Consider the following 24,186-nt stretch of genomic DNA (forward strand, 5'->3'; position numbering starts at 1 on the left):
TTTTTATATATAACTGTTTATTTTTATTTTTCCAAGAAAAAACAACAAAAATGGTAATGCAAGAAATACACATAAGTATAAGAAAGAGAAAGTACAAAGTATATATCAGTCATTTTCTTCAATATTAGATTAGATTAATCTCATATCATATACCGTATTTATCGGTGTTATACGCCGATAAGCCGCTGCAGTTCAATGATTTAAAGCGGGCCGGCTTCTCTGCCCCTGCCTGTCCTGGGGTCTAGAGCCCTGCTGCCGGCCCTTCTCTCCCCCTGGCTATCGGTGCCGCTGCCCGTTCTCTCCCCCTGACTATCGCTGCCGGCGCCCCATTGCCGGCGCCGATAGCCAGGGGGAGAGAAGCGGCGCCGGCAATGGAGCAGCGGCGCCGACAGACAGGGGGAGAGAAGGGGCAGCGGCACCCATCACTCGTCATTGCTCCGCGCAGTGCATAGCAACGACGCATGGGACGCACACCGGAGGCCTGAAGCAGCGCGGACCCGACCCCGGCAACAGGTAATTATACAACTGGGGATGGGGGAGGCAACGGGGCAGCGGCGCCGGCAATGGGTGCCGCTGCCCCTTCTCTCCCCCAGGCTATTGGTGCCGCTGCCCCATTGCCGGTGCCGCTTTTCTCCCCCCTGGCTATCGGCGCCGGCAATGGGGCGCTGGCACCGATAGCCAGGGGGAGAGAACGGGCAGCGGCGCAGATAGCCAGCGGGAGAGAAGCGGCAGCAGCAGGGCTCTAGACCCCAGGAAAGGCAGGGGGAGAGAAGCGGGCAGCGACAGCCTCTCTCCCTCTCCCTTTCCTGGGGGTGTATCGGGGTATACGCATGCACACACACGCACCCTCATTTTACCAAGGATATTTGGGTAAAAAACATTTTAACCAAATATCCCTGGTAAAATGAGGGTGCGTGTTATAGGCCGGTGCGTGGTATACCCCGATAAATACAGTATATTCCATTAAGGAGACAATATTAATTGTTATCCCAAAAGTTTTAACTAAACCACAGTTGTCAGAAAATTACAATATATCGAGCGGATTATCGTGGAAGAAAAAATGCACATGTTTTTTCAGTATACAGCATGTTTTCATTCATTTATTCTAAATTTCACCAAAATTTTGACAAATGCAAATGAAAAACTTGGAGAAAAAAATTGGCCCGATATGGAACAAAAAAAATAAAACTGTAAAAAAAATGTTTTCAACAAAAGAAAGAACAGACAAGTTCTAAAAGAAAATGCTGGACTCAGAGTCAGAATTACTAGACTATTCAACCTTTACTAATATATTTTATATTATATTTATTTATTTACTTTTTCGTTTATATATTCATTTGTTTTATACAATAGTAAGAGGCCTCACCTGTCTAACAAACAGCCTTTCCAAAAAGTAAAAAAAAAAAACACTTTCCCATTATTTTATTATTATTTTTGTTACATTTTCTTTCAACTTACTTTAGTAAATGAATTTGAGTACAGTAAATGTGCATGAGCCTGCACGTAGCCACATTCTGAATGCAAACCAGGAGAATAATAATTTGTAGGAAATCTGTGTAATAATGCAAAAATGTATCGTGACGGAGCTCTCGAGTGAATTTCTTACACTATATCAAAAGTTACCGACACGATATTGCTATAGAGAAAACCAACAAAAAAAATATATAAATATATATGTGTTTGTTGAGTTTTTTTTTTTTTTTTTTGTATGCTGGCTGGTGCCAGAGAGCAGTCTTAGTTTTTCTCATTGGCTACAGCAGGTGAAGCGTTCAGAGTGTTCTCTCACAGCGTATCTTTTGTTTGGGACACAGGGGAGCCCCTCTTCAGCGCTCACAAATGAAAAGCTGCTAAGCCCTCCAGCCAGTGAAGCACGCATTCAGCTTGTTCCTGTACTGTTTTAAAAAACACAGCCGATGCCAGTGTAACGTTGTGTTTTATTGTTTGAAAGACAGATTTTTATTTTATTTTAGAATTTTTTTTTTTTTTTTGGTTGCCGTTCCGAACTCTTGGGGGCCTATAATGGTTATTTTGCCGTGCATGTAAAATTAGTGATTCCCCCCCCCCCCCCCCCCCCTTGTTCAGCAACCTTTTTATAAATGAATTTCGAAGGGATGTTAGAAGCCTTTCTTTTATGTAAATGTAGCCGAAAACTTTACGCCACGCGTTCTCATAGACGGGAGATATAGATACATTATTACCTTGTATTTATAAAATAAAACCTAATGTGTTCTACAGAGTTGAATCCAGCAAATGTTAAAGGTAAATGCTACTTTTGAAGACTTTCTTCTTGATGGCTCTACGAAATGTTTTTCTTTTTTTTTTCCACTCATCTCGTACGTAACTTGACGGATCGCTCTTTCTTCTTACTTCTAAAATCGTAATTCTGATTTGCAGACAATTGGAGAGCAGCGTGTTGTCGGAGCTTAACTCTTATGGATATACTTTGTACATATATATTAGTGTATCCAGCATGTCTTTAGACCGATGTTTTTAAAACAGTGTGCCTACAGCTGTTGCAAAACTACAACTCCCAGCATGCCAGGCTGTCCGGGCGTGCTGGGAGTCGTAGTTTTGCAGCAGCTGTAGGCACACTGTTTAGAAAATATTGCTATATACTGTTGCGTATTGACTTGCATGGGTTAAAAAACACAGTACCTCCAAATGTGCTAGACCTCTAAACTCAGGGAATATTTTAAGGAAATTTGTTAAGGAAGTGCCCAAAGTATATGATCACTGTATCCATTGTTTGGTGTGCACTCTTCCCCTCCCCCCTCAGCCCAGGCCTATATAATTGGCAGGAAGCTGCATTAGGGTCCTATTCCTCCTGGCAGCCTCACAGTCTCATACTGGGAGTAAGTACATGGTGAGTGAGCTTTTTACATCTGTTCCCCCTGGTGCGGTTCTGTTTGGCATTCGTTGCTGCCCCGGTGCTGTGTCTGTGGGAAGGCGCAGCCCAGAGACTTGTTAGAATGACATTGGGGCTCCTCTGCCAGTTGGGTTGTTACCCCTGTGGGCACTGGTGTATAGCAGTGGTGGTCGCCACTCAGTGCTGCGCCATTTTATGCTAGGGACCCACTACTTACAGGTGACCATGACGTGGCTAGTGGGCTTGCACTTCATGATCATCAAGTACACTAACAACCTGTTGGTTTAATAAATGTTGCTGAGAAGCATTAGGTCAAGGTGCTTGTTGTGGATGTGCGACCATGACTGTTTTTTCTCAAGTTGTAGCCATAAAGAACCCTGGTGGCTCAGTGGTTAAAGGCGTTATCCAGGAATAGAAAAACAGAGTTAATTTCTTTCAAAAAAACACTGCCCTGCCCGTCTCCAGGTTGGGTGTGGTTCTGCAGCTCAATTCCATTGATGTGAATGGAGCCAAGTTGTAATACCACACACAACCTGGGGACAGACATTGAGCTGTTTTTGAAAGAAATTAGCTGTGTTTTTCTACCCCTGGATAACCTCTTTAATACTTTCGCCTTGGTTTGCTGGGTTTGATCCCAACAGGGAACATGGGCAGGGACTGTGTATGTTCTCCCTATGTGGATCTCCGCCAGTTATACAGGTTTCCTCCACCACTCCAAAAGCATTACAAGTCAGTTTGGAATTTAGATGCGATCCCCTATGTGGACTGCGGTCTACGGCACAGTGGAGTATGTCTGTGCTTTATAAAGGAATTAACATAAACCCCGATAACCATAAAGTGTCATTCCATGTTTGTCAACATTTCACATTGTAAACCTACAAGAATTGTTAAACAATTTAGCAGAATAATTATTTATTTTTATTTTGCACCAACTTTCAAGCTATTTTATGTTTTTCTTTATGCATTGAGTTATCATCTGGTTGCCTTTGTACATGGACAACAATTTATCTCCTCCCGTTGACAACATGTGGCTTCACATTTTAGGTTAAAATTCTAGAATTGTCCACTGAACTCTTATAGGTTCTTGCCTGAGAAAAAAGGTCATTTACTGCTGCTTAGTCCACGTGTCCCTGTTTGAGACTGAAACTACAGTTCCCAGAAGCCCCATGCATCTCCTTCCGTGGCCAGGAATAACCGGAAATGAGACAAATTCTCATTTTTAACACAGACGGAGAAAAGAACATCATGTAGATTTCATGTCCATTAATTTTTTCCTTAAAGTGTCATATCACAGTAAAAAATAATGCTTCTATGTTACTCACTAGGTCATGCAGATTCTTTACATGTCTTTTTTGTGTCTAGCTTCTGTATTTGCCTTGCAAATTCTTCTGTTCTGCTTCTCCCTCATTCAGACATTCAACTGCTCAGGAATGGGCGTGTCCAAGGCAAGCACTGAGCCCGCCCTTACTCACCATGCACTCACTTCCTCCCTGAGTCTGCCGTGCTGTGCGGGATCTCTTCATCCAATCACTGAATGCTGCTTTTGAACCACCTCCTCTCTGTTTACAGACAGGAATAGAATAGTGCTAGTCCCGCCCTCACTTTCTGGACTTTGTGCCAGGCTGTGCTTCAGATGGGACAAAGATGATGTTGCAGCCGGACAGGAATATGTTCTGGCTGATATGGGGACCCCAGTGGCCTTTTTGTATCAGCCATGATTTCTATAAAAAGTATATGAAGTATATGTACAACATATAACACGTTTTTGATTCTGACAGTGCCCATTTAAAAGAAAAAAGAGTTATGATAATGTCCATTCTTCGGAAAGTTGAGCGTCCTGAAAAGATCATGTACATACAGTAGACATAGATGGTAATAACCTTCAAACCTGATAGTGATGGAGAGAAATAAATGTTACTAATGTAGATACATTTAAGTGTTAGGGCTCATGCCTACACCAGTATTATGGATCTATTTGTATACTGTATTAGTGTGCCATAGACTGCTTATAGCCAACACTGTACCTATGTGTTCATTTAGTTTTATGCAGCTGTATTGCACTAAATACCACGGCAAACGTAGGGACTACAGGACGGTAATATAGAACCATAGGGTGTGCTATCGTTTAGCAATCCTGCACATGACTTTGTTATATGCATGAACCTCAACATAATCAAAATGCAGGTGAATGTAGATAATATGTTTCTTGTACAATATATGTGGTTAGTGACAAATTGCATTTGAATTACCATAGTGCACTCAGGTCGTCTTCAGATTGTCGGATACCTATTTAATTTTTTCCCCCCTATTTATTAAAACTTTTCAAGCAGTAAAAACATTTAACTTGTTAATGATTGGAAGTGGGAAAAATTAATGACATAGATCTCGGGAACCTCCAAGATGTCTCCTTTTAACCATGCAGAAGCAGATTTCTTTCCTACTGTATGTAGTTTAATTTCTTTGATAGGGTTCAGTAAGCAAATGCAAATAGATTTAATGATTTGCATCAGTAGATCATTTCTCAGTTTAATATCCTCAGATATTTTGGTCAAGGACTTTTCCTTTTTGGTGGCTGGCAGTATTTCATATAATAAAAAATATTAATGCTGGATACATTATGATACATTCAAATTAAATGATATATTTTAACCATTTATTCATGGGAGTATTTTTCAAGGAGCAGTTTCTGTCAGTCTAGTGACAGTAAAAAAGGAATCTATCTTAAAAGAAAATGGAAGAATTCTTAAAAATGAATATGGAACAGTTATATTAATGCACTTTTAAGGAATAATCATTACGGTTTGGGTTCTGACGTGAGATGATTGCCTGTAGGCCTCAAAAGTCCTGAGCCACAAAAAGGGTCTTTAAAAAGACAGAATGCAAATGCATTATTCTGTCAGAAATGAAAAATACTTGCTTCAAACAACTCCACAGATAGCCGAAAAAAATTCCAGCATGGTGGTACACTTCATAAGTACATTTTTATGTTTTTTTAGGTGCTTTAGGAAAACTAGGATTTCGAGTAGAATAAAGTCTGTATAATATAGTACAGAATTGAATATTTAATAAATACAATAATAGAATACTTTTGAGGGGCAGTGAAAAATATCATCAGAGAGTAAAGACCTTAGGCTTGAGAACATACAGTTTCCTATTATTTGACTAGGTTTATTCATGTAAAAAGCTGTTTATATGCGGATGGAACTCTAAGAGAAAGTTTATGAGTCCTGCTCCCTCCACCACACGTGGGGGAGATTTATCAAAACCTGTCCAGAGGAAAAGTTGCCCAGTTGCCCATAGCAACCAATCAGCTCGCTTCTTTAATTTTTAACAAGGCCTCTGCAAAATAAAAGAAGCGATCTGATTGGTTGCTATGGACAACTCAGCAACTTTTCCTCTGAGCAGTTTTTGATAAATCTCCCCCTTAGAGCCTGTGAATTTTGTTTCATCTGCCCACATATAATGAAAGCCTATGAGTCCTGCATCCTTTGCACATACGTAAAGAAAGCATATGAGTCCAGCTTCCTCCACCAAACTTAATGCCTGTGAGTCCTGCTTCCTCCACCCTCAAACAGAGCATGAGAGTCCTGTTCTTTGTCCACAGGGATATGTGCTTGATCACAGGAAATCTGCACTGCTCAAAAAAATAAAGGGAAAACTTAAACAGCACAATGTAACTCCAGGTCAATGACACTTCTGTGAAATCACACTGTCCACTCAGGAGGCAACACTGATTGACAATTTCACATGCTGTTGTGTAAATGGAACAGACAACAGGTGGAAATTATAGGCAATTAGTAAGACACTCCCAATAAAGGAGTGGTTCTGCAGGTGGTGACCACAGACCACTTCTGGGTTCCTATGCTTCCTGGCTGATGTTTTGGTCACTTTTGAAAGCTAACGGTGCTTTCACTCTAGTGGTAGCATGAGACGGAGTATACAACCCACACAAGTGGCTCAGGTAGTGCAGCTCATCCAGGATGGCACCTCAATGCGAGCTGTGGCAAGAAGGTTTGCTGTGTCTGTCAGCGTAGTGTCCAGAGCATGGAGGCGCCACCAGGAGACAGGCCAGTACATCTGGAGATGTGGAAGAGGCCATAGGAGGGCAACAAGCTTACAGCCCAACACCGTGCAGGACATTTGGCATTTGCCAAGATTGAAACATTCGCCACTGACGCCCTGTGCTCTTCACAGATGAAAGCAGGTTAACACTGAGCACATGTGACAGACGTGACAGAGTCTGGAGACACCGTGGAAAACGTTCTGCTGCCTGCAACATCCTCCAGCATGACCGGTTTGGCAGTGGGTCAATAATAGTGTTGGGTGGCATTTCTTTGGGGGGGCCGCACAGCCCTCCATGTGCTTGCCAGAGGTAGCCTGACTGCTATTAGGTACAGAGATCCTCAGACTCCTTGTGAGACCATTTGCAGGTTTGGTTGGCCCTGGGTTCCTCCTAATGCAAGACAATGTTAGACCTCTTGTGGCTGGAGTGTGTCAGCAGTTCCTGAAAGAGGAAGGCATTGATGCTATGAACTGGCCTGCCCGTTCCCCAGACCTGAATCTGATTGAGCACATCTGGGACATCATGTCTCACTTGATCCACCAACGTCATGTTGCACCACAGACTGTCCAGGAGCATTTCCAGGTGTTGTAGGGAGATCATACAGGCACGTGGAGGCCAAACACACTACTGACCCTCATTTTAAGAACATTACATAAAGTTGGATCAGCCTGTAGTGTTGTTTTCCACTTTGATTTTGAGTGTGACTCCATATCCAGACCTCCATGGGTTGATAAATTTGATTTCCATTGATAATTTTTGTGTGCCCATGGGTGCTGTCAAAGACCACTAAGTATAGTGTACGGCTGTCTCTGGCAGCTCCCATAGGCAGTAAAAGTTGTTATTTTGCTTGCATGATTGTCACTCTGTTCCGACTGGAGACTCTGAGCCCCATTCTGGAGATACAGGGGGTACCAGCAGTTGGATGCAATTTAATCACATGCTTATCTTCTATGCACAAGATAAGGGTTATTGGTGGGCCAACCCCTTTATATTCATTAACTTCTATTTTTTCTTTGATTTTGACTGTTTTTCTCCTATAATTTCCCAAAGATTTGAAAAGACGATCTACTGCCCACTGCCTTTTATAAAGACACATTCTATTAATAGACTATATATTAGGAGTCTCAGATTTCTTCTTGTACCATATATGCTGAGTAAGCAGATCTGGTGTTATTAGCATACAATGGTTCACTTATCATTGAGGTGAAACTTTTTTTTCTTCCCTATGTTTAATGTAAATAAGAATCGCTCTAGAGACAAGCGCTGGTACTATTTCTTTGGTAGTCCGTTTAGAAGGCAGATGTGCTCAATGATTTACTATGCATCACCTTAGCCATCATTCCCATAAGTATTAATTTTAACTCCACTAATAAGAAACTGAACAAAAGTGGAATTATGAGTTCAGTAGTATTCTATGAAAGGTCAGTTGTTAAAAAGGCAGACTCTGACATTCTGAGAAAAAGGTGCCTTCATTAATCATCCTGATAGGATAGCGCTGGATAGACTTGACCAATACCAGTAAACCTTACATCTTATTGTTCCCACCAGAAGTGTTTAATCTTTTGCACCAGAACATTTCTTTTTTTATTGTTACGTGACCTCATTCTCTTGTGATGCTAATCTTTATTTTTAGAACCTAAATATTAACAATATTTAATCCTTATCTATATTTTATTATTGTTTGTATTATAAGATATTTTATTTAGGTTCCTTGTGCTACATGTGTGGCCGAGCTGATCACATTCCAATACTTTTTTTAATGTTTTGTAGTTCGCACAAATAATTTTCAAAAGTATGAAAATTATTGTTAAAAATAGAAAAAAAAATTATAGAAAATCTAGCTAATACGTTATATTTCAATCATGTAAATATTTGTTAATTATATCTGTAAATTAAACAGCAAGCACACTTGAGGCACATGTCAATGCCATCTTTGGGTTCTGTAGGTCCTTACAGGTACAGTTGTGCTCAATAGTTTCCTCACCCTTGGAGAATTAATAATTTATTAACCATTTTTAGAGAAAAGAAAAAGTGAGCGGGCACATTTCTTTTAATTTTTTTGGGTTTCATATACAATTGTAGGTTATAACAGAATGGCACAATCCTAAAATAACACATGACAACAAATAAAAAGTGACCCCTGTTTTAAATTCTGCATAGGCAAAATGCTTCCAGGTCAGAGTGGATCAATGATATTAAGCCCAGGGGCCCGTGATAGACAATCCAGAACCTTCACCTATTTCTCCTGTAACCACTGTATGGTCAACTTGGCCTTGTGCTTAGTGTCATTGTCGTGCTGGAAAGTCCAAGAGCGTCCCATGAACAGATTTCATGCAGAAGAATGCAAATTGTCTGCCAGTATTTTCTAATAAAAGGCTGCATTCATCTTGCCATCAATTTTCACAAGATTCCCCAAAACATTATAGGCCACCACCATGCATCACTGTGAAGATTGGATACTTTTCGCTATAGGCCTTGGTTGTGACCACAAAGCTTTATTTTGGTCTTGTCTCTTCAAATTACAGTGTGCCAGAAGCTGTGATGTGTTAAGGTGTTGTTGGGCACATATTGTAATAGGGCTTTTTGTGTAATTGGTGCAGTAAAGGCTTCTTATTGGGAACTGAACCATGTAACTCATTTTTGTTTACGTATCATCATAGTCTATTCTTCTAGAGGAGCCTGTATTTCTCATGAGGTTACTTGCCAGTTTTTCTTTGTTTCCTGAAGAATTTGAGTCTACCTGGCCTTCGCTTGGTTTCAAGACATTTTACACTTTTTTAATAAGTGATTAAACTTAATAAGGCCCTATTGAGAGACAGGAATCACATGGTCCATGTCTGGGGCAAGAGGGGGACCAGGGCAGGACAAAGAAGACCGTAGGAGGCTGCATTTGCAGCACATCTGGGGCACAGCAATAGGGATAAGAACAGAAAAATGGTGCAGCTTAGGTAATAACATGACATGGTTGTGTGCCAAATATATATTTTTTTTTTGCATGATCAGTTATATTTTCTATATCAATGCCAATATTTCACAATTTCAGCCAGGGTATGCAAACTCTCCAGAACAACTGTATGTATAATGGAGCCATTGGAGCTTTGTGTGTCTGCTTCTACAGAAACAAACATCCTAGAGAATAATTGCTTCATATCCACACCTGCATTCGATGGAACCTGCCACAAATTTCCTAAAATGCCTAATTTTATACGAATCATCAGCCTACTACAGCCCAGGGGCATTTTATTTCTATTCATTCATCTGTAATATGCCCATGTGCATGTGTTCACTGTGCTGTATTATCTGTAGAATTTTTGTAGAAGTCCCACACTGGAGGAGTTGGTCCCTTTTTATATTTATCCAATATTATTTAGGCTGGGGTCACACTGCATATTTAGCTCTGGTTTAACATTTGGATGGAAAAGCTAACATATATATGGCATGCAAACTAAACTAATAAGGAATAAGTTTAACGGATAAAATGCATGGTGAGCTCTTTCATGCTGTATTCGTTAAATGAATGCCATTATAGCCTATGGGTGTTAGTGGATGCCACTGTTAGGTATCTGTTTACCAAATCTGTCACCTATAGGCTATAATGGCTTATGTTAAATAGATATGTCATGAAATGCTGTTGAAAAGCTCATGAAATATATGCTAATCAGATTCCTTTATTATAAATCTAACAGATCTGTGTTTTACTACTCTATACCATACTTCATTTTTTTAGTATACTAGTTCAGTAGTCACACAGATGTCAAAAATACACTTTTAGCCTCCATCTGACTAACTGACCTCTGTGGAGAGTTTTAACTTGTACAATGGCTGCTTTCCTGAAATATGTACAAAATGTGGGGCAAAAAAAGTGTAGACAAAGCATAAATGTGTTTGGAATTTGCAACTTACATTCCCCACTCCACCACTGCCGCCTCTTTCATGGTACCCCACTTTTTAATGCGTGGCACTTCTGGGATCATGGTCAACCCGAGTCATTGCCTATTCAGCCAATAAGTGGTTGCAGAGGTGTCCTGCCTTTTAGCTGAGCAGACAATGGCTTTGAAGTATGGCGCTGTAAAGAGGTGGCAAAGATAAGTGTGTGTCCTTTTCTATTTCCCGCCTGCCCTTAAGTTTAAATAATAATTGCTAGCTCAAAAACCCCTTTAACTTTGACTAAATATGAAGTATGGACTCATAGGGGTTTTTGCAAGATTTTAATAAATCACCTTTCCACTGATTAATAGGGCTTTGCTCATTGGGACCCAGCTGATTTCAAGAGTGGGAATCCCTTGTCTCCCAAGTGAATGGAGCAGCACATATCCTTGGATACTATGGGAGTGCCAAAGATAACCTGGTACAGCCTTTTTATACGGGTATTCCGGTAATTTTTTTTATTTGACTATTCTACAGGGGCTGTAAAGTTAGAGTAGTTCATAATAAAGTGTATGTACCTGTGTTTGCTTGTGGTCTCGCAACTTTTATGTGATCTTTGCCCCTGATTTTCAATTTCATCATCTTACAAAATTAGTGTTGTCTAAGGTTTTCACAGATTGCAGTACAGCCCGAGATATTACATCACTAGTCAGGTGTTGAAAGAGAGCCTGTCTGTGCTTCAATGGGTGGAGCGACCACAGGGTGAGAGGGAGATCATTCTCCACAGGGCTGCAGGTGTATGTAGTTTCAAGCATAGTACAGCATGCAAGGCAGCACAGAGATATTCCCAAAATTTATGGTTATTGCTCTCCAGTACACTTCAACTTTAATTTTACTCTCTTGTTTTATTCGACCCTGATGTAGAATCTGGCCTGAAATATCAGTGGTTCACCACAGATGGAATTTCCATGCCTGCAGCTGCAGAGAGACATATGGCAAACTGTGTCACCACCTGAATATTTCTCGACATCAGTAAACATTCCCACTGTGGCAGACCAATATCGGACGTCAAACTACCGCAACTGACCAACAATATCTGACAACACAAACAAATCTGCAGATTTTAGGACCCACTTATTATAGTCAAGTAGGTGGCACTCTTGTCTTATTTAGCCCAGGCAGCATTCATAGTTCAGGATCCCAACTAAATTTAATTCCTACCCATAAACGTGGGTGAGAGCAATAACAACGTATGGTGGCATGTGCTGAAAACTTCATACTTGATTGATGAAAGGGCTCTTGGATGCAGTGAATTTTTCCTGCTTACATTTTCCAAAGGATGTAAATTGCTGGGTCTGCAATAGTCATGCTTCTCCCTTAATGTCATAATGTTTGCTTAATAGCTGTTTGTGCTACATTGACTTAGTACATGCATAGCTTAACATAAATGATTACATTTGATTATGATTAAAAACTTCCTCCATTAGGATAAAAAAAAAGAACTATGGAACAGAAATGCCTACAAATGATTTGTTGTTGGAGTTTTCTGCTTCATTAGACACAGTGTACACTATGTGGAGTCGTTGTCTAAGAGTTAGAGGGACTCGTAATGAGCTGTATAATATCAGCCTTTTGACAAAATTTAAAAATAAATGAAATCTTTTCAGAGCAGTTTAGCATGCAAATTAAACCCAAGAAACAATGACGAGATCTGTCGCTGTAGGCCAAATTGGATGTCACATCTTGAAAAGCCAGAGACAAAGAGTGCAGGTTTTTCCCCCCATTATGATCATCTGCATACTTTAAAAAAACAATCCTACATTTGAAAAATGCTCAAGGCGGTCACAATTCCCCCCCGTTTAGGAAATATATGAAAACTTAGCAAAAATGCAGAATTAGCAACAAAACCCAGTCCCTCACCCAAAATTTTACACTTGTTAAATAAATGGAGTTGCTTAAAGTTGTGAGTGATAGTGTCAAACTGCAAAAAAATAGGTGGCTGGTGTGGTGGAGGGAAAACAAAGTCTGTTTTACAAATGAATTTAGTCATTTAGAGCTAGGGCTACACGGGTGTTGCATGACTGAAAGATCACATGACAATAAATGTTAGTAAATGGTGTCACGTGCACTATAGCACCATCTTTGATCCATCTTGCCACCATTGGCCTCAATGCAAGTCGTGTGTGACTTCGACTTGCTTGTGACTTCTCTGCTAAGTACGGTAGCAACTGTAATGAAGTTGCCTGACAGAAATTTGCAGTCAAGTCTCACAAAATATTTTGGCCACGCAACTTGGATGAACCCTGCTGTTGCGCATCCAAAGTCGCTTACTGTCGCTGTGTAGCCCTAGCCTTAGACCACCTTGACACTTTAGGGGCCTCAGATGTGACCCTTCTATCCAGGGCAGGAAACAAGTCAGTGAGAAGGCACAAATTATTTTTTTTACACAGGGATTGTCCATTAATTATCACCTACTTATCGGCAGAATACCTACAGTATAGGTAATATTTGTCTGATGGTCCCTGCAGTCATTAGTCTGACTGCTGAAACCATCACAAGAATGAGGGTCTTATGTCTCTTCAGCTGAGTGGAGTCAGCATGCATGCTGTCACTTAACAGGACTGTCTGGTATAGCTGGGCAGAGTACGCTATTTTAGACAGTCCTATAGACTTTCAATGGAGTAGCAAGGGTCAGGCTCAAACATCAATATTTTCAAAGTGGAGGACAGGGACCCCCTGTTCTTATGATCAGTGGACCACTATCAATCAGATGTTTCACCAAGGGGTAGGTGATAACATTTCATTGGAAAACCACTTTATTTACAATATTCATTCACAATGTTATTCAGAATAAACACTGTCACCTCTGTAGACTGCTCAGAGCTGTATACACGGGCAGATAGCTGATAGGGAGGTAAAACAAACGATACCTGTCTCTTAGCTGAAGCAGTTTACAAAGATACCTGTCTCTTAGCTGAAGCAGTTTACAAAGTTATAAACTATTTTTTTTATTTATAAACTCAAGTGTTGTAGAGGTCACACTGATCTGCAGCATGCATGCCTTCTCGCTCCCCCTACCCTTCCTGCTCTGCATGATGATGTACAGGGTTAGGCTTCCACTTAAATCCAGTAGGTTATGGAAATTTTCTTGTGAATCTGCAGGTGATCTGCAACAAAATCTGTAAAGGTGTGAATACTCTGCTGGGGATTTACTGATAGGTGATTTTCCACAGTGAAAAATCTGCAGCAGACCCCAATTAAGTCAATGGGTAGTAATAAAATCTGCTGTTGATGCTTTCAAACAGCAAATCTGCCATGGATAAACCCACCCTTGTGAACATACTCTAAGGGTGTATTCACACTGGAGCGCATCTGCAGCGTATTTGACGCTGTGGATGCTTTGCCGGCACACACAGAGTTATGGCACAGAAAGCTCCCTGCTGCTGCTGCCATAGCTCTGTGTCTTTCCTGCCGGCAGTCACAAGTGGACACACAGAGCTACAGCAGCAGCAGGGAGCTCGCTCTGCTGTAACTCTGTGTGTGCTGGCAGTGCATCTGTGGTGTTAAATACACTGCGGATGCACCTTCGTGTAAATACACCCTTACAGTGTATTTCATTGCGAGTATATTGTAGTTTTTAACGTTTCAGTTGAAGCCAGTTAAAAAAAATCCACAACAAGTTCCAGACGGCAGTGAGGGAGACCTAACCCAAGAAAGACCAAGGGTTGGAAATGCTGCATCTGGGAATGGATCAAAAATTATTAACATTGAAAAAAGCATTTTTGTGCCATTTTTACAGATGGGCTTGCCAGTGGTTTTCTCCCCTGAAAATCACTGTGGCCACAGGCTAGCAGGATATCAATTAGAAAATTTTAAATGCACGACAATTTCCCACAATCTCCCTTGATAAAGCGGTGGAGACTTACTGCCAATACTTCGGAGACTGAGAACAGAAGATTGCAGTGAAAGGGAATCTATCAGCTGTATTTGCTGCTAAGGCTATGTTCTCACAAGCAATGTCTGTGTCACGATGCCGGCTGGCAGGAGGTGGATCCTCTGTGCCAGAGAGGGATAGAGAGGACCGTGCTAATGGACCGGTTCTAAGACACTACTGGTTTTCACCAGAGCCCGCCGCAAAGCGGGATGGTCTTGCTGCGGCGGTAGTGACCAGGTCGTAACCACTAGCAACGGCTCACCTCTCTGGCTGCTGAAGATAGGCGAGGTACAAAGGAGTAGGCAGAAGCAGAGTCGGACGTAGCAGAAGGTCGGGGGCAGGCGGCAAGGTTCGTAGTCAGGGGAGATAGCAGAAGTTCTGGTACACAGGCTTTAAACACACAAAACGCTTTCTCTAGGCACAAGTGCAACAAGATCCGGCAAGGAAGTGCAAGGGAGGAGGATAGATATAGTCAGGGACCAGGTGGGAGCCAATTAAGCTAATTGGGCCAGGCACCAATCATTGGTGCACTGGCCCTTTAAATCTCAGGGAGCTGGCGCGCGCGCGCCCTAGAGAGCGGAGCCGCGCGCGCCAGCACATGACAGCAGGAGACGGGAACGGGTAAGTGACCTGGGATGCGATTCGCGAGCGGGCGCGTCCCGCTGTGCGAATCGCATCCCCAACGGCCAGGACAGGGCAGCGCTCCCGGTCAGCGGGACCGACCGGGGCGCTGCGGAGAGAGAGACGCCGTACGCGCTCCGGGGAGGAGCGGGGACCCGGAGCGCTAGGCGTAACAGTACCCCCCCCCTTAGGTCTCCCCTTCCCTTTGTCTGGTAACTGCCTCCCCTGGGATGAGGACACCGGGAAAGGATGGAGGGATTCCTCAACAGCAGGCGGAACAGCAGGAGTAGGGATGGGGAGGGAGGGCAGAGGGCGAGACTTGGCACGGGGCAGTGTGACACCAGGACGAGGGCCATGAGGGGACACAGAAGCTTGCCTGATGGAACTGGGAGGGGGGGAGGGGCATTTCCTGTGGCAGGCAGAGTCCTTAATGACCTTAGGGGGACCGGATACAGGAGGAACCACAGGGTCACGGCAGGGAGTACTGGGAACCGGTTTTAGACAGTTCTTGGAACAAGAGGACCCCCAACTCTTGATCTCCCCAGTGGACCAATCCAGGGTAGGGGAATGAAGTTGAAGCCAGGGAAGTCCAAGGAGAATTTCCGAGGTGCAATTGGGGAGGACCAAAAGTTCAATCCTCTCATGATGAGATCCGATGCTCATAAGAAGGGGCTCCGTGCGGAAACGTATGGTGCAATCCAACTTGGCTCCGTTGACCGCGGAAACGTGGAGTGGCTTGACAAGACGGGTCACCGGAATGCGGAATTTATTCACTAAGGACTCCCGAATAAAATTCCCAGAAGCTCCAGAGTCCAGGCAGGCCACGGCTGAGAGAGAAGAGCTGGCTGAAGCAGAAATCCGAACAGGCACCGTGAGACGTGGAGAAGCCGACTTAGCATCAAGAGACGCCACACCCACGAGAGCTGGGTGCGAGCGTGCGTTTCCCAGACGTGGAGGACGGATTGGGCAATCCACCAAAAAATGTTCAGTACTGGCACAGTACAGGCAAAGATTCTCTTCCTTACGGCGATTCCTCTCTTCCAGGGTCAGGCGAGACCGATCCACTTGCATGGCCTCCTCGGCGGGAGGCCTAGGCGCAGATTGCAGTGGAGACTGTGGGAGAGGTGTCCAGAGATCTAAGTCTTTTTCCTGGCGGAGCTCTTGATGCCTCTCAGAAAAACGCATGTCAATGCGAGTGGCTAGATGAATAAGTTCATGAAGATTAGCAGGCATTTCTCGTGCGGCCAGAACATCTTTAATGTTGCTGGATAGGCCTTTTTTGAAGGTCGCGCAGAGGGCCTCATTGTTCCAGGATAATTCTGAAGCAAGAGTACGGAAATGTACGGCATACTCGCCAACGGAAGAATTACCCTGGACCAGGTTCAACAGGGCAGTCTCAGCAGAAGAGGCTCGGGCAGGTTCCTCAAAGACACTTCGGATTTCCGAGAAGAAGGAGTGTACGGAGGCAGTGACGGGGTCATTGCGGTCCCAGAGCGGTGTGGCCCAAGACAGGGCTTTTCCAGACAGAAGGCTGACTACGAAAGCCACCTTAGACCTTTCAGTGGGAAACAGGTCCGACATCATCTCCAGATGCAGAGAACATTGGGAAAGAAAGCCACGGCAAAACTTAGAGTCCCCATCAAATTTATCCGGCAAGGATAGGCGTAGACCAGGAGCGGCCACTCGCTGCGGAGGAGGTGCAGGAGCTGGCGGAGGAGATGGTTGTTGCTGCTGTAGCTGAGACTGAATCTGCTGTAGTTGTGACTGGAGTTGCTGTGTCATGGTGGTCAAGTACGACAGCTGGTGATCTTGTTAGGCGATCTGACGAGCTTGCTGGGCGACCAGCGTAGGGAGGTCAGCGACAACTGGCAGAGGAACTTCAGCGGGATCCATGGCCGGATCTACTATCACGATGCCGGCTGGCAGGAGGTGGATCCTCTGTGCCAGAGAGGGATAGAGAGGACCGTGCTAATGGACCGGTTCTAAGACACTACTGGTTTTCACCAGAGCCCGCCGCAAAGCGGGATGGTCTTGCTGCGGCGGTAGTGACCAGGTCGTAACCACTAGCAACGGCTCACCTCTCTGGCTGCTGAAGATAGGCGAGGTACAAAGGAGTAGGCAGAAGCAGAGTCGGACGTAGCAGAAGGTCGGGGGCAGGCGGCAAGGTTCGTAGTCAGGGGAGATAGCAGAAGTTCTGGTACACAGGCTTTAAACACACAAAACGCTTTCTCTAGGCACAAGTGCAACAAGATCCGGCAAGGAAGTGCAAGGGAGGAGGATAGATATAGTCAGGGACCAGGTGGGAGCCAATTAAGCTAATTGGGCCAGGCACCAATCATTGGTGCACTGGCCCTTTAAATCTCAGGGAGCTGGCGCGCGCGCGCCCTAGAGAGCGGAGCCGCGCGCGCCAGCACATGACAGCAGGAGACGGGAACGGGTAAGTGACCTGGGATGCGATTCGCGAGCGGGCGCGTCCCGCTGTGCGAATCGCATCCCCAACGGCCAGGACAGGGCAGCGCTCCCGGTCAGCGGGACCGACCGGGGCGCTGCGGAGAGAGAGACGCCGTACGCGCTCCGGGGAGGAGCGGGGACCCGGAGCGCTAGGCGTAACAGTCTGCTTGGGGACATTGCCCCGACAGCGCAGTGCCAGAAGAACATGCCGGCTCTAGGACCACTCTGAAATGCGCCGTCTCATAGATGGCAATGCAATTCTGTGCGGACTCTGCAAAAAGAATAGAAATGTCTATTCTTTCTGCAGACTTTGGAATTGGCAAGAAACAATCTGTGGAAATTCCATTGTGTACACAGCACAGCTGAATTCTATTAATATCAGTTCGAGTTAGAGTCTGTAATCTTCATGCCATTCATAATTTTCAGACTGCCGATGTGCAGTTTGCTACCTGCTTTCAGGTTCAGATTCTTTCATATGGCTGTGTCCTTTCATTAGTACATGCTGGATGTGAGGTCTGCATGTTCAGGAGTCTACAGTTTGCAGTGGATGCTCTGTTTTCTCTCTCTACTTGTACACAGCCCATGTGCTTCTTCCCCTGCAGACTGCCTTGTATCTACTTTCCTCCCTATCTACATCCAGTGCGCGCTGCCCTCCATGTTTGCTCTCCCATCTCTACACACTCTGACCGCTATTAGAGAAAGACCCTTCCTCTGAGCAAAAAGCCTGTCAGGAACAGGCACAACTCTCTGATGGATTTTTCCCTCACTTGGGAGGACAGATAGTCTTATGTGGGCCCTGCAGAAGAAAAATGGAAGAACATTTTTAACAAAGATTATTTTGAACCTTGCCTAATTTTGCAATAAGGGAACAAACAATAAAAATAAATCAGTGCAAAGGTATCAATATGAAAAGCGAAATTTAGAGCTCAGTTTCCGAACAAAGGAAACGCTGATTACTATAAGGAATTATGTAGACCCCGAAAAAGCAAAATGGTGGAAATTTTTTTATAAAGACTATTTAGAAAGTTGCATAAATTTAGCACTCAGGAAACAAATAAATAACAATAAAAATAAAGCAATACAAAGATATCCATAGGCAAAGGAAACTGTAGAGCTCTGTTTCAGAACAAAGTCAACTCTGACTGTTATAAGGAATTATTAGCCTATGTAGACTCTGCAGGAGCAAAATGTTTAATGAAGACTATTTAGAAAGTTGCCTAATTTAGCATTCAGGAAACAAATGCTAACAGGAGCAAAAAAAATAAATAAACCAATGCAAAGGTATCCATGACCTTTTGCTCCGTCAATGTAGGAAATTTAGAGCTCTGTTTCAGAACAAAGGCAAGTAAAAAATGTAATAACCAAATGTTTCTCCTAAAAAGACCTGTTTAGAATTTTCCATGCAGCTGTCAATCATTGATGATTATGTATGAATTGTCATCGGTGCAGTGTCGGTAGTCTGCTTGTACCCAGCTATTTATTAATACAATATGTAACATACAAAATGTGTAGCAGATGCAACCATGTAGTCTACAGTTTATCTACATGTAATTTTTTTTCTGTATTTTATTCTATATCTTATTCTATATTTTACTCTAATATACATTAGTAAGTTCCAGAAATGGAGATTAAAAAAAGCCCCCTTCATCTGTTAGGAATTTATTTAACAATGATATTTCAGAAATAAAAGAAACACAGTTCGTAGCCCCACAGTCGGCTTGTAATAAAACCCACTAGTGCAGATTTACTGGTAAAGGAGTTTTAACTGTAATACTGTGCAATGGTAGGTTATTTTGTGTTCAAGAGCTACATTTATCACAAAAATGATGATATACAAATCACTTCCATATCACAGAATGTTCTTGGTCAAAATTGGCTTGAGGCAAGTGATATCTTCGAGTAAACAGTATATGAAGACCATATCTTAAAATGATAGATCACCTAATTTTATTCTGACAGTGGTTTTTGCCGCAACAAACATCTGTCATTGAAATACCAATTCAGAGATATGGAAGCCAAATTGTAGAGCTTTCCAAGTATTTGTCAATCTGCACCTTAAAAAAAGTACTGCTTATTTCTACATACATATTTCTTTTCTATTTTTATTTTTTGAAAGGGAGAAAAATCTTCCTCCCTGAAGAAAATAAGGGGGTGATGTGAGGTTAATTTAAACTGACTCCGTCAATTCGGCAACCTCAATTGTTTATCATTTATAAACAGACCTGTAGTTATTGTTTTAATTTTTTTGCATTGTCTTAGACAGTGTTTTCCAACCAGGGTGCCTCCAGCTGTTGCTAAACTACAACTCCCATAGATCGTTGCAGAGAGACACACAGCTCACGCTGGGCGGTACAGTTGCCAAGGCAAACATACGACATGTCGCTGGGCATGGCATGGTTGTCAAAACAATAAAGGGGTTAGGCCAGAATTCAATTTTTTGTTTTTTTTTGTACTTTCTCTACTCATTGAAACATACTGCCATTTTCCTAGATCACTTAAAGCATTACTGTCATTAAAAACTACTTTTAACATGTCGATCTAACATGTAAAATATTGTTGATCGCATCGGGTATCATTCTTGAGACTCGCTGCGATCCCGTGATATTAGCTGGTGAAGCAGGCGGCATTGCACTTAGCTCCCTGGCAAGCCGTGAGATCCATCCTTTCCTATGCATAGAAGTCCATGCAGAGAAATGTACAGATCTCTCAGTCAGCTAGGGGGCATAGCGCAATGCCGCCTGCTCACGATCGCAGTGGACTGTTACGCCGAGCGCTCCGGGTCCCTGCTCCTCCCCGGAGCGCTCACGGTGTCTCTCTCTCTGCAGCGCCCCGGTCAGACCCGCTGACCGGGAGCGCTGCACTGACATTGCCGGCAGGGATGCGATTCGCATAGCGGGACGCGCCCGCTCGCGACTCGCATCCCAAGTCACTTACCTGTCCCGGTCCCCGGCTGTCATGTGCTGGCGCGCGCGGCTCTCTGAGATTTAAAGGGCCAGTGCACCAATGATTGGTGCTTGGCCCAATCAGCCTAATTAGCTTCCACCTGCTCCCTGGCTATATTACCTCACTTCCCCTGCACTTCCTTGCTGGATCTTGTTGCCTTGTGCCAGTGAAAGCGTTTAGTGTTGTCCAAAGCCTGTGTTTCCAGATCTTCTGCTATCCACATTGACTACGAACCTTGCTGCCTGCCCCGACCTTCTGCTACGTCTGACCTTGCCTCTGTCTAGTCCTTCTGTCCCACGCCTTCTCAGCAGTCAGCGAGGTTGAGCCGTTGCCGGTGGATACGACCTGGTTGCTACCGCCGCAGCAAGACCATCCCGTTTTGTGGTGGGCTCTGGTTAATACCAGTAGCATCTTAGAACCGGTCCACCAACACGGTCCACGCCAATCCCTCGCTGACACAGAGGATCCACATCCAGCTAGCCGAATCGTGACAGTAGATCCGGCCATGGATCCCGCTGAGGTGCCGCTGCCAAGTCTCGCTGACCTACCCACGGTGGTCGCTCAGCAATCGCAGCAAATTGCCCAACAAGGACAGCAGCTGTCGCAGTTGACCGCCACGTTACAGCAACTTCTGCCACTGCTACAGCAGCAACCATCTCCTCTGCCAGCTCCTGCACCTTCTCCGCAGCGAGTGGCCGCTCCTAGCCTCCGCTTGTCCCTGTCGGACAAATTTGATGGGGACTCTAGACTCTGCCGTGGATTTTTGTCTCAATGTTCCCTGCATATGGAGATGTTGTCGGACCAATTTCCTACAGAACGTTCTAAGGTGGCGTTCGTAGTGAGTCTTCTATCTGGAAAGGCTTTGTCTTGGGCCACACCGCTCTGGGACCGCAATGATCCTGCCACAGCTACAGTCCAGTCCTTCTTCGCTGAAGTCCGTAGTGTCTTCGAGGAACCTGCCCGAGCTTCTTCTGCCGAGACTGCCCTGCTGAACCTGGTCCAGGGTAATTCTTCAGTAGGCGAGTACGCCATCCAATTTCGTACTCTCGCTTCCGAATTATCTTGGAATAACGAGGCTCTCTGCGCGACCTTTAAAAAAGGCCTATCCAGTAACATCAAGGATGTGCTGGCCGCACGAGAGATTCCTGCCAACCTGCAAGAACTTATCCATTTGGCCACCCGCATTGACATGCGTTTTTCTGAGAGACACCAGGAGCTCCGCCAGGAAAAAGACCTTGATCTCTGGGCACCTCTCCCACAGTATCCTTTGCAATCTATGCCTGTGCCTCCCGCCGAGGAGGCTATGCAAGTGGATCGGTCTCGCCTGACCCATGAAGAGAGGACTCACCGTAGGGAAAAAAATCATTCAGCAGGCATCCCATGCAAACCCCTGGCGGGGTTCAGACCGGCGATCTGCGGTGATTCCGGGTCATATGGGTCTCCGGTGACCAGAAAATAAGGGGAATCGTGGTTGTCCAAGACACCCCCGATCCCCCTGAAGAGATAGGAGTGAGGTGGCAGGGGTGCCACCCCTCCTTGTTCCTGCTATTGGTCGGTCAGAAGCGACTGACTTATAGCAGATCAGGGGCGAGGGGGTTAAAGTTTGGTTCCCCGCTCTGCCCACCCACTGTAGTACGGGCAGAGCAGGGGAACCGTGTTGTGACCGGCACCAGAGGTCACTTTCTCGCGGCGAAAGGGGCCACAGTTTGAAGATCACTGTGCAGTGGTCTCTAAACTGTTGCCCTTCAGATCTTGCAAAACTACAACTCCCAGCATAGGCGTACAGCAAATTGCTGTCTCGGCATGCTGGGAGTTGTATTTGCTTACCTCCAGCTGTTGCACAACTACATCTCCCAGCATGCCCTTCGGCAATCAGTACATGCTGGGAGTTGTCGTTTTGCAACAGCTGGAGGCACACTGGTTGGGAAATACTGAGTTTGGTAACAGAACCTAACTGAAGGTTTTCCAACCAGTGTGCCTCCAGCTGTTGCAAAAGTACAACTCCCAGCATGCATAGTCTGTCAGTGCATGCTGGGAGTTGTAGTTGTGAAACAGCTGGAGGTACAGGGTACATTCACACGAGTGAGTTTACAGTGAGTTTCCCGCTTCAAGTTTGAGCTGCGGATAATTTTCTGCCGCAGAGCAAACTCCTAGCATGAAACTCACCGTAAACCCCCGCCAGTGGGAATGTACCCTAAAAACACTACACTAACACATAATACAGGGTAAAACCCTACATTAACACCCCCTTACACTGTCCCCCCCAATAAAATTGAAAAACGGACGGTAGTGTTTCCAAAACAGAGCCTCCAGCTGTTGCAAAACAACAACTCCCAGCATTTCCGAACAGCCACTGACTGTCCAGGCATGCTGGGAGTTTAGCAACAGCTCGAGGCATCCTATTTGGGAATCACTGGCGTAGAATACCCCTATGTCCATCCCTATGCAATCCCTAATTTAGTCCTCAAATGCGCATAGCGCTCTCTCACTTCAGAGCCCTGTCGTATTTCAATGAAACCGTTTAGGGCCACATGAGTTTGATGAATTTTCGTTAAATTTGGATGGGAAAATGAAAAAAAAAAGTTTTTTATTAAAATGTTGGTGTTACCCTAAATTTTTCATTTTCACAAGGCAAAATAGGAAAAAAGCCTACCAAAATTTGTAGCCCCATTTCTTCTGAGTAAGAATTATCCCATATGTGGAAGTAGAGTGCTCTGCGGGTGCAGTACAATGCTCAGAAGAGAAGGAGCGCCATTGGGCTTTTGAAGAGAAAATTTGTCCGGAATTGAAGGCCACGTGTTTACAAAGCCCCCTTAGCGCCAGAACAATGGACCCCCCCACATGTGACCCCATTTTGGAAATTACACCCCTCCACGTAATGTAATAAGGGGTAGATTTTTGGAACAGTGGTCCGTGAAAATTAAAAATTTTATTTTTCGTTTGCACAACCCACTGTTCCAAAGATCTGTCAAACGCCAGTGGGGTATAAATGCTCAGTGCACCCCTTATTAAATTCTGTGAGGGGTGTAGTTTCCAAAATAGGATCACATGTGAGGGTGTCCACTGTTCTGGCAACATGGGGGGCTTTGTAAACGTACATGGCCCCTGACTTCCATTCCAAACAAATTCTTTCTCTAAAAGCTCAGTGGCGCTCCTCCTCTTCTGAGCATGGTAGTTCGCCCGCAGGGCACTTTACATCCACATATGGGGTATTTTCATACTTAGAAGAAATGGGGTTACGAATTTTGGGGTGCATTTTCTCCTATTACAACTTGTAAACATGCAAAATTTGGGGGGGAAATGCATTTTAGTGAAAAAAAATATTTTTCATTTACACATCCAACTTTAACAAAAAGTTGTCAAACGAATGTGGGGTGTTAAGGCTCACTGTAGCCCTTGTTACATTCCTTGAGGGTGTAGTTTCCAAAATAGCATGCCATG

General features: G+C 44.2%; 1 protein-coding gene across 3 annotated transcripts in view; it reads left to right on the top strand.

The window, feature by feature from the left end:
- The window catches only part of MGMT (O-6-methylguanine-DNA methyltransferase), a 453,528-nt gene that overhangs the window by 65,155 nt on the left and 364,187 nt on the right, over positions 1-24,186 (top strand). The gene's annotated exons all lie outside the window — the stretch shown is intronic.

This window comes from Hyla sarda, chromosome 7, assembly GCF_029499605.1.
Source record: "Hyla sarda isolate aHylSar1 chromosome 7, aHylSar1.hap1, whole genome shotgun sequence".
In the NCBI taxonomy this organism is placed as follows: domain Eukaryota; kingdom Metazoa; phylum Chordata; class Amphibia; order Anura; family Hylidae; genus Hyla; species Hyla sarda.